The 12,250-nt window shown below is 42.2% G+C and overlaps 1 pseudogene; it reads left to right on the top strand.

The window, feature by feature from the left end:
- Nucleotides 1–366: 366 nt before the first annotated feature.
- On the top strand, nucleotides 367–11,658 carry LOC125893257 (methyltransferase-like protein 27; annotated as a pseudogene).
- The last annotated feature ends 592 nt before the right edge of the window (nucleotides 11,659–12,250 follow it).

Below are 12,250 nucleotides of genomic sequence, written 5' to 3'. Positions count from 1 at the left end.
GATGAGACTGGACAAAGATGGCGTAGGAGACAGAGGAGTCACTCCGCAGGGGGAAAAAAGGATGGTGGAATATTACCAAGTACGTTTACTCAAGTACTGCACTGTCACCTGTCTGTATATAAAAATAAATAAATAAAAAAGAATAGCAATAAAAATAATAATAATGATAGTAATAATAATATTAAATACTTTATTAATCCCACACTGGGGAAATTCACACATTAGGGACTGTTCATTATTTATAAGGGGGGAGGGTGTGGTGCAAAAAGGGGGAGGCATGTTAAATCATTTTTTAAGCACTGGGGAGGGACTATGTTTTATATTTTGGCTCAGGGGGGCGTACAGATTTAAATGGTTGTATTTTGAACCGTCATCTGCTCACTTAAAGTTGGTTGCTGCAGCTTTGCAGTTACATCAGCTGTTTGCATCCTGAAGGAAACTGGGGTAACAGGAACACGCCAGTGGAAAACCTGAAAGATCTAAGTGAAGAAGCAGAGAAGAGCAGCTTCTGGCTCAAGAGGGAAGACAAGTGCTGGGGTAACACCTCAAACATGGTTTAGCTGCAGCAGAGACAGTTATATCATCTGCGATATAGTCATATAGGGTGACAAATTGGTGGGGGGGGGCGCCCTTTAAACATAGGACCTCTTTCTTTTTTTTTAAGATTATTTTTTGGGCTTTTTGCCTTTAATGGACAGGACAGATTGAAATGGGGTGAGAGAGAGAGAGAGAGAGAGTGGGGGTTGACATGCAGCAAAGAGTTGCAAGCCGGAGTCGAGCCTGCGACCTCTGCAGCGAGGCATCGCCTCTGTACATGGGGCACCGGCACTATCCACTACGCTACCAACGTGAAATGAATCACTGTTGAAAATAAATGTTGAAATATTGAAAATGACATAAAATACTGAAATGAAAATGTATCTTGACGTTGCGAGGTTGCAACTTGGGAGGCTGTTTGCGATCAAGCGGCTATCGAGCACAGGTCAATTCAGACATGAACAGGTCCAAACCATCAAGTGCACGGGGGTGAAAACGGTGGAAAGGTGAGGAGGAGAAGAAAGCCAAGTATAGAGGTATGCATTCACTGGTTTCATTGTTGGTAGCTAGCTATCACTGCTTTGCCAACCAGATAGCTATTGCATTCTATTATTAGTAAGCTAACCCTGCTTGGTGAATTGCGCTAGCTAGAACCTTGCCTGGTCAAAAATTATATGATTCACAAGATGACGAATATTTGGAAAGTATGTTATCATGTGTCGCCACTTCTCTAAGCAGTACCACTAAATTTATAAATAGAGCATTGGTTGTTTCAAATATTTTGGGAGAAGGAGTTTGCTTGCAGTGATAGCTAGCTATCTAGCATAAGCTACATTGACCTTCAGGAGCTGAACAGGTGGGCACAATTTGAAAACACTGCTACGTTAATTTTAACATACTATGCTTCAGATGAATTCTTGCTTGTGGCCAATGGTTTACATCGCTTAAAGCGACACTTACCTTTCTATTACGCTTTTCTTTGTTTAGGTTAAAATGCTATTAATAAGCTGATGGCACACTAAAATGTATGTGAATTCCACCCGAGATACAAACTCATAATTATAGCATTCTCATATGGTTCTAAGAAAACTCCAACCAATCATTGCATTCGGTCCGAATGTCTTCCCCACGTGGAGGCCTCGGACTGGACTGACGTAACCACTTGTGTAACATTGATGCTGCAAGAGCCAAAACTCAGGTGAACATCGGCTCTGCTTTCGAGTGATGGTGAAGACTGATGCAGCTTCATCCTCAGCTAAAAAGGGACGAGATGGTCGCAGAGTTTCTGCTGGACAGGTATTTTTCGTTTGCCTCTAATGTAACATAGGCTACAACAGGGGTTCTTAACCTTTTTGACCTTGGGGCCCAACTTTTCTTGTACAATGGGGCCCGGGGCCCATTCAAATATTAACATGTTTAATTGATCTGACTCTTGGTTTGATTTGTATTCAATAACTAGATCAAATCCACTTCCAATTAATAAGCTAAAAACGTATCAAATAAATTACATGATACAATGTGATCATCACAGAAACATTCATTTATCATGTGGATATAAATCTACACCTCCGTCAAGATGCCAAACAGGCTAACAATTCATGGGACAAATGTGCTACAAGAACATATTTAACAACAATTTTAAAGGCTCAAGTTACAGCAAAAAGGATGGCCTCTCAAAAAACTGATAAGAAAAATTAGAAATTTTTATTTCATTCATTGTAACTGAGTGTGTCAACATAACAGTATGCAGCCCTCGCGGCCCACAGGTGCAAAACGGAATTTGTTTCACGGCCTTCTAGATGGCGCTCCAAGTGTGGGCCGCGGCCCCATGGTTAAGAATCCCTGGGCTATAACACTATATATGACAACACAGCATCCAGTTGCTAATGGCTAACGTTAGCCTACTGCAGCGTAGCCTCTGAAACATTAACATTATCTTCCTTGCACGTTTCCATTCACTAGTAACGTTAACACTACTATCTAACGCAGGGGTGTGCAAACTTTTTTGAATGGGGGCCAGATAAAACAATGTGAAAACACCTGGGGGCCAGCTGATTCTTGCATCAAAAGTTTGTTTGTTTTTTTAAAGTGAGACAAATGCAACCATTTTTATCTTTTAAAGTCTACAGTGTAGTGCATGATAGTCCTGTCCATGGGTGCAGATCCTGGGGGGACGGGGGGGACATGTCCCCCCCAAATTCTGAAAAACACAAATTGTCCCCCCCAATTCTAAATAGCTTAAATGACTGAAGTTGAACAAATGTATACAGTAGTCCTATATACTGGGAGAAAGGGAAGATGATGAGGAGAAATGGGATTCCGTGAGAGGCGAGAGATGAGAACGTGAGTGGACATAACATGCCTGAGACCCTGAAACAAGAAGTAGCATTAACTAACAGCGAAGCAGTGAAAAGGAGGGTGATGGCTGGCTCCATGTACTACTGGCTGTTTAAGAGAAATAAACAGTAAAGGTAAGCATATGATTCTCTTTGTACTGCTTTTTGAATGACTTGGTGATGGTGATGAGCCTCTATGAAATCGTGAAATATGCTGGCAATCTCAAGCACTCTGTGGGCATGATTTGCACGCGTGCAATTAAAAAAAAATCACAACTGATTGTGTCCCCCCCCCAAACTTGTCATCAGATCTGCACCCATGGTCCTGTCGTAAAAATGCCAAGTGATCTTGCTCGATTAACTATTATTGTGTAAAGGACCACATATGATATGTTTTGAAAGTCAAGCTGAGGGCCGATTAAAATTGGTCTGCGGGCCAGACTTTGGACATGCCTGATCTAACGTTAGCACTGTAACCTTATTCTAAAACTCATCAGTCATCACTGACTCCAGTTGAGTTTTAAAACTCCGGGGTTGCGTTTGACTGTCTTGGTTGTAGCGTTACACTCGCTCTCCTATTCCGTGTATCTAAGGTTGCCTTGCCAACGCCTGCTTCTGTCATAGACGTAATGAGGACGTAATGGAGGAAGGGGGAGTAGGCCTTTGGAGGGAGGTGGAGTTGTGGATGTTCAGATTTTTTCTAAGTGCTGTGTGAAATGTAAGAAAGGTAAGAGTTGCTTTAACTTAACACTCCAAACAAAAAAAAAAGACAAACAATGCACTGATAAGATCAGTGAGAAATCTTGCCACATTTCATGGATACAGATAAGACATTTGGTGGTGTATTGTCTTTGCTATCAATCGCGTATCTCCGGTTTAAGGAGCAACAGGCACAACCAGCTCTGCTGCTACACCACAGCCTGCAGACACCCCATCAGCCTCAACAAGCTCAGATGTCCACAAGACCATCAGGTGAGCACCCACTGATCCTGCTGACTGGCCAGCCCTGTCTGATATGGTGAGGACTGACTTAGTCAGTAAATTTAAGTGATTGAAAATTCTTAGTTTGATGTTGCCCTGTGATTCTTATTTACTTATTTATTTTATTTTAATTGTTTATTTATTTATTTCATTTATCTCATCTTAGCTAATTCGTGTCTGTAGATTCTGAGTGGGAGATTTGTGAAACAGATTTAACAAAAATATTTTTGTTTTTTTGTTTGTTTCCAAAAACCTTCAGTGCAAAGTGTTCTGAGACCATTTTAGTGCCTGTTATACATAATGTATGTTGAAGTAGCTGCACAGAACGGATGTGGCTTTAAAATGTATTTGTTTTTGCACTATTGCACACACAGCACTCCTGTATGCCTACATTCAAGTTTTTCTTAAGTCAGTCTGTGATTTTTATTTACTTTCTTTTTTTTAATCATTCACAATATAGCCACATGGCTAATGCATGTATGTAGACTCTGAGTATTTTCTCAATATCGCCTAGGGCAGCCAATGAGCTAGAGCCGGCCCTGAGCTGCAGGGTGTGACAGAGGGTTGCTCTCACAATACTCTCACAGTTTAAAGGTTGATGGCTCAAGTCCCACCCAGATCTGAGAAAATGTCCACTCTTTAGGGAAGAAATCAAAGAGTTATTTGTAAAGCTGACTTCAAAGGTTTTTGCAACTTAAAACACCATAACCAAAAACTGACGTGATCTTTTCCCCTCGGTCGGAACTGTTGGATTAAGGTGTCTCTTACTCAATGTGAAAACTCAATGTGCTTAAGACACATCATATATGACAAACATAAAATATTATGTCTGTGGGTTTAAGGGTTTTAAGGGGGGAGCAATCCATGAAGACGAACTGAATATTAAAACCACCTTCAAAGTTTTGAGTTAAAACCTCTGCTGTGATTAAAATGAATTAAATCAGCCATGATGGAGACTGATCCTGGTTCAGTTTGTGAGGTTAACTCAAGACAGGCTTTTTGCAATAAGAGACACTTTGAGTCTTCTGAGGATCGACAGAAGAAGTAGTTGAATATCTGAATTCACAACCCTCAGGTTGACTCTTTCTCCACCATCTGAGTTATCTGTGCAGTTTCAGTTAAGGGATTGTTACGCTTTTAAAAAACAACAACAACAACAACAACAAAACCCTTAAACTGTGCAGATAACCTGTTAAAACTCTGGGAAAGTCAGCAATGGGGCTCAAATAAAAGGCCACAAAACGCAGAAGTTTCATTACTATTATCATTATTTCAACCACCACATGGACACTCTTGCAGTGTTTCCTGCAGGTTCTTGATGAACTGCAGTGCAGCTTCTTTGGTTCCCAGAAATATGAGCAGAGTGAGACATCACTGCATCCTCCTCCACACTGGAGTGGTCCTCGCGGGAGTGGAAGCCCCGCCCCCTTTGCGCCGTCACCACCACAGTGTTAGATAATAAACAGGAACTGTACTTATATGTACATTAACATGAATTATACATCAAACAAACATCCGATCATAAATGTTTCATTTAAACAGGAAGTCTGTCTGAACTCTAACTTCCTGTTTCATTATTTTTTAATTTCACATCGAAGCTGGTTTGATGCTTTTTTGTTTTCACTGAGGCTGAAGCCTGCAGTCTGCAAAACTTTACACTGGGTTATCACCTCCATTTAAAAAAGACTTAAAAGCTCATTTATTGTCTTTGTACAGCTCAGGGTTGTGCAAAGAAATTGAAACAATGGCAGTAATGTTAAGAGCTGCAAAGTCTCGTGACTGCTGTGAATCTGCATCTACTGAGGGCAACAACAGACTAACAAGAAAGGACAGCAGAGGAGATACTGGCACGCCAATGCACCTGGAAGACCACACAAACGTCTACAGGCTGAGCTCAATTAGGAAAGATGTCAGTTTATTCAAAACATCCGTGCACAAAGAGAAGGGCGACAAAAAAAGGTTAAAGTGTGAATAAAAACAGCAGCAAACATTTCATACCTTGACTTTATCATCAGTCAGTACGTTTACATGCACAGTTTAATTCCACTTTTAATCGGAATGAAAGGCCATTCCGATTAAAAGTGATCATGTAAACAGTCATTCCGATTGAAACTTAAATCCGATTAAAGGGGGTGGTTTATTCCGTTTGTCATTCTGAATGAAAAGTCGTCATGTAACCGTAGCCAGTGACACGGGTGCTTCACAGAACAGACGCAGACAGGTTCATACCAGGTGTGACAAATCAATCAGCTGGTGCCACTAATCAGGTGAGATGAGCTCTGAGGAGCAGAAGCATGACGACCAAATCACAGAACCTGTCCTATGAGTACTATTCACAACATCCTCAAACACCAATGTTTGACAGCAGAATATACAAGAGTACAAAAAACACAACGATACGCAGAATGATAGAAAAGATAAACGACAAAGCTTGGTGCGTATTTGGCAGGTTGAAGGTTCTGTGTAGAAACATTTCAGGGGGTTCATTTAAAGAACACTTGGAGCTATTTGTTGCCAAAATAAATGGTTTTATATGAAACCTTTTAAAGGTTCAATCAATATCCCAACCTTGTCTTGCCTTGTTGCTTTGGTTGGCCACATATTGTTCATTATTCTGCAGAATTACCATGATGTCAAGTTAATTTAACAATTACTGTTAACTAGTTCATACCCACTGAGTGCACAGGTGCCCACGTACAGTTTCACATGGTGTGTGTTTGGGATACAGGTCATAGGAAATTGCAGATTAAATAGTCAGCTGAACCCATTAAGAAGAGCAATGTATTCAGACAGAGTGTTTGTGAAGTTGATAGTACGATTGCTTTATTGAAAGTACAGTAGTACCATTGCCAATAGTGAGATAGTTAGTGGGCTAAAACTGTACATTAGTAGTTGAGGTAGCACGTTGAAAGGCAGATAGTTAAAGTGTTTATATGTTGTATTGACTTAAAAGTGGGGCGCACTGGTAGTTCACATGGGAAAGGTGCGGCTAGCCCTTGTTGCAGCAGCAAACCATACCATGACTTAGTCATAGCAAACATTAGAAACAACACCAACATTGGTCCACAGGGGGAGCCACAGTGATCGGTCGCATTTTAGCCATTTTGAAGCATTTTTCTGTTGTTATAGCGCCACCCAGTTGCCAATTAGAGTTAAATTTCTCCAGTCACCTTGAGGCGTCCTGTTCTACATATCTACCAAGTTTAGTAAAAATCCATATGGCGGTTAGGCCTAGATAAGAAATGAGCTCTCTAGCGCCCCCATTTTGTTTGATGGGCTCAATAATGGAGGGGTCCCCTCAGATTATGTGTGGTCATATGCCTACAAAGTTGCGTGGTGATGGGTGAAACCCTTGAGATGTTCTACACCTTTATGTGATGAGCCACGCCCTCCGCAATATTCATTGCCTTATAGAAGCTCAGTTTTAGGAAGTTTTCCAACTTTTGCCAAGAGGGAACTTTAGCTTTGCTTAACTAAAGACTGATGTCTTTCTCCCTGATTTTGTGTTTAGATGGGTGGATACAGTTTCAGAGTTTAAAAAAACTCCCTACGTTGCAGAACCAATAGTAAATCTGCAGGGCGGTCCTTCGGTGGCTCGCTGAACTCTTGTGCTTGTAAACATAGTCCCACTAGAAACACGTGTAGCGGTACAAAATGGCTCAGCCGCGCTCGCAGAAAACACCGTCAAAGTTCAGTGGATGTTTGTCGCGTTTGCGGCGACACAATCTCGCCAACTAAAAGAAACAAACATAATCTTTTACAAGGCCATGACTCATCTGTCCGGCCGGACTATAGAGGGAATCGCCTTGTTGTTTACAAATACTTCCGGGTAGAAAACCAGCAGAGCTTTTAGCTATATATATAGCCTATATATCACATTTTTCACATCACTGTATCACCGTTTAGACTAATCCGATGTTTGTAAAGTCTATAAACACAATGATTGAACAAACATTACTATTTCTGTGTGCATGTTTAGCTGGGCTAACCGTTAGCTGTTAGCCCTGTTAGCCGTTAGCAGTGTCTGTAATAGGTAATAACTCATTAAACAGTCCGTGAAAAAAATATCTTTTCCAGCAGATATCTTAGTTACAACATGATTGAGCTAGCAAAGCAGTTTTGTGTTGCTATGTGTGGTATTTATTCAGTTTTGGGAAATCATGATGTCTAGAAAGCATCAGTGGCTGCAGCTGACAGGGACAGCTAACAGCAGCAGCAAAGCTAACATCAGGACGTCATCTGTTAAAAGCCTCCCGTTGTTGGATACGACATGAAACTACTCCAGTTAGCTCAATCATGTTGTAACTAAGACATCCGCTGGAAAAAAATATTTTCTTCACGGATAAGCACATGTTTGATAAAACGGAGTTAGATCTCTCGGCATCCATTTTCAAGCTCTCTGTGTGTTTGTTTCCTTGCGGACGAGAAAAGGGGGAGCGCACATTTCCAAGAGGGCGTGTCCTTTTCAAAAATGCAAGAGGCGTTGCTTTGTTGCCGGCCGTTTTCGCCGGTGTGTTAAACACACTTTAGAAAGGAGTGTCCCCAGACTATCAGAAGGCGGAGATCTCTGATTGTCTGGTGGCGAGACTACACACACACACACACACACACACACACAGAAGAAGTCAAGCAAGTCACAAGTCAAGTCACCCTCACAGACTCATAAAGATCATATCACATAAGCTGCACCCAGTGGTGGAATGTAACTAAACACATTTACTCAGATACTGTGAGTACAAATCTGCGTCTGTACTTCTCGTTCCACCGTCTACCTGTACTCCACTACATTTATCTGACAGCTTTAGTTACTAGTTACTTTACAAATTAAGATTTTTGCACTCAAAACATGTGAAAATGTTCAAGTACAGCTGGAAGTATGAGTCAGTTATTGGACTGAGAGTATTGTGATAATCATCTACACTGTTTTTAATAAAAAACATTTTAATTCTAATGTAGTGGTGCTGCTAAAAGTCTCTACAGATATCTGCAGATGCACAGCATGTGATAAAGTATTGTGTGTTTCTGTGTGTTGTGTTTTTAGCCTCCTGCATGATTCTCACTCTCTGAGCAGACTGTGTGCACCTGTTCTCCTGATGTTCTCCTCATGTTCTCCTGATGTTCTCCTTTTGTTTATGTATATACATATGTGAGCAATAATTGATGGAGGGCTTTTGGTCTGAAATAACTTTGTGCAATAATAATGATTAATAATTATTTTGTTCAGGGACTTTGGCATATCGATAACCTGGTCAGTTCACTGCGACGCAGTTCACCACCATCATCTGACTGTTTTATCTCAGCTACCTTCTTTAGCTGCTGTGAAGTGACGTCACTCTGACTGCTGTCACAGTTTCACTGTCTGATGTCATGCCCGTGGTCTGTCTCCCTGTGGCAGGTTTGTCATCATGTCCGTCTCCTGCAGAGCTGAGGTCGATGTGAGGGTCACGATTCCATCCTGTTTCAGTCTTGATCCTGAAGAACAGTCTCAGTTCTACGACAGCTGGGCAGAAAACTATGAACAGGTCAGTTTAAAGGAGCCGATCTCTGCTCAGGTCTGATGGGGACTTAAGAAAACAGGAACCAGTAACAGTGTTTTTCTACAGAGCCTTTTAGCCTCCTCTAGATCTGAGAGTTGGTTTTGTGTCGACTTCCTGGAGACCAAAGACGGAGCTTAAAGAGACTAAATATACTCAGTTACAAGTAAAAGTCCTGTGCAGCAACAAGCACTTCCAAACAGAGAATTTCACTTTTAACAAACAGGATCAGACCCTGATAAGCTACAGAGGACCACACCTGGCAGTGGACTTCCTGTCTGAGAACTTCTCTGGGAGTCCTGAAGAAGCTCGGGTTCTGGGCGTCTCCTGTGGGACCGGATGGGTCGCTAAACTGGTGAGACTTTTAAAGTAAAAGAGTCAACAGAGGAAGAAGGTTTTGGTCACATTTTAGTTTGATAATTGATAATCAACAAGTTGAGAGGAAATCTGAGTTTCAGGTGATACAACAACAAAAAAATCACACCAGGACCATTTTTATTCCTCAGAGACGTCTGAAGAACGTTAAAGGCAGATTGTTGATACAGTTTGAAATAAAGAGGGGACACATTAACAAGACTGCGTCATCTGCTACAGATAATATGAGTCTGCTAACGTAGATTCACTTCCAGTTTTATCAGATTTCAAACTGGTCTCACTCTGAAGTCGTCGAAAGTGGTCAGTGACTTCCGGCATCAGACACTGATGAAAAAAGCTGTCCTCTGGAGGTGGGAGTGGTGGCAGATGGGTCAAACAACCACTGACTTTCACCCAAGAGGCCGGGCTCGGCGCTCTGCTGCTCCGTCTCCACAGACAGAGTGTCCAGAGTGCGCTCTGCCACTCTGAGAGTGCGCTGCTCTGGATAACCCAACGCTACATTCAGACAGCGCTCCCAATTTATCAACGCTCCAGTTTGTGTCAGAGTGCGCTCCCACACTCACAATGAGTGTTTCTGAACGCACCACTCACATCATCTTCCTCCATCGTCTAAAACAAGACAACACAACTTGCTAGCTAGCGCTAGCTAACGTCTGTGGAGGATTGTTTTGCCTCCAGCTAAGCCCCGCCCACCAAGAAGCGTCACACTGTGTACTAACAGTTAAAGGGTCTATTTAGGGGTTAAAAAGTGTTAATGTTGGTCGTCCTCTTCTTCTTGTGTTTTAAGATGGTTGAACTGGGCTTCAGGCACATTGTTGGAGTGGACGGCAGTAAAAACATGCTGGAACGAGCTGCAAAGACCGGCCTCTATCAGGACCTCAAACTGGCCTTACTGGGACCAGAACCACTGCCTGCACATACTGGTACACCACACACACTCTTCACACACTCTGATTCACTCACTGCTCATCTTTGAATGTGACAATGAGTTCTGGAAACTGAACCTGGCTCTTCTTCCTCCTCTTCTTCTGGTTTTAGACACGTTTGATGTAGTGATCACGGTTAGTGGTCTGGATGCCGGTTATGTGCCAGTTAGTGTTGTCAGGGAGCTCTGCCTCGCCGCCAAACCAGGTAACCAGCTCCAGATAAGCAGATGTACCATTTTAGTTCCAGTTCTCTGAATCAATAACCAACACTGTGATGTCCACAGGAGATGAGGGGGGCACTTGGGTTGCTGGGGCTGTTTGGAGCCTGGGACCTGCAGACAGAACTCAGGGCTCAAAAAGCAAATGCAAACCTTTGTCCTCCATCAGGTCTCTGAGGATTTTTCCAATATTAAACCAAGACCACCAATCGGACAGGGGTGTTTTTTTTTTTCTAGGGATGACCCTGAAGGTCAAAGATTCAAATCATCAGTTAGAGACCACTCAGATTCTTCAAGTCAAGCAGACATTTATTTAGCCTTAACCTTTTTTATGAGTGACTAAGTGAGTTAAACCAGCGGTCTGAGTGACTGATGGTGAGTGTTGGTGTTTCCTCAGTCTGAATCAAATCACAGTAACTCAGTGGGGGTGATTTTTGTGTGTGTGTTTGTCTCCAGGAGGTTTTGTCTGCATGTCGAGGCGACTCCAGAGGAACAGAGGGATACAAGAAGGAACTGGAGAAAGAGCTGCAGCTGATGGAGGACAAAGGACTGTGGAGTCTAGCAGGAGTCAAGACGGATGAGTACATGGAGGACCAACATCTGACTGCTGAGAGCCTCAAAGACCTGCAGCCAGAGGAGTGATACATCAGTGGGAAGGTTTATCTCTACAAGAAATCCATGATTTAGTAGAAAATAACAGAGAACCTTGGAGTTGGAGTGGACCTGGAGTTTCACAGGCACATCAGATATCACGGAGATTCCCACAGGAATGAATGGACTTCGGTTGCCTCGTCTCACTACACATACGTAAGTGAAACGAGTCGTTAACTCAGAGACAAAGAAACAGATGATTAATATCAAACTGTTTTCCTGTGTAACCCTTCAGTGCCTGAATGTGTACACTTTAACAATGTAAGGTTAAAAGCAAATAAACTGATTCTAAATCAAACCAGCTGTGTGACGTGAATTGTTCAGGTGTAGTTGACCATGAATGAAAGTGACCCGTGTTGATGACAGACTAATGAGTTTAAAACATAACCATGTGTGGCTGTGACCATCACACATGTACATATGAAAAGGATCAGACATGTTATATCTGTCTTTCTATGATCACTGCTTCTCCCTCCCTCCTTTCTATTGGTGCATCACTTCCTGTTTTTTGACCAATAGGCTTGCCCATTGGAGCAGAGTCGTCCTCTCACTCAGCTCATCAGTGTTACACAACACAGGTGTGTAAGCTACTACAGACAAGGACCCTGATGAAGAGTCATTGACCCTGATGAAGACCTGGGAGTCACAAAGCGTTCGTCTTTTTATTCTATGCTGCCATGTAAAATAAAGGC

This window comes from Epinephelus fuscoguttatus, linkage group LG8 (genome assembly GCF_011397635.1).
Source record: "Epinephelus fuscoguttatus linkage group LG8, E.fuscoguttatus.final_Chr_v1".
NCBI lineage: Eukaryota > Metazoa > Chordata > Actinopteri > Perciformes > Serranidae > Epinephelus > Epinephelus fuscoguttatus.
This window is presented reverse-complemented; position numbering and strand designations above follow the sequence as displayed.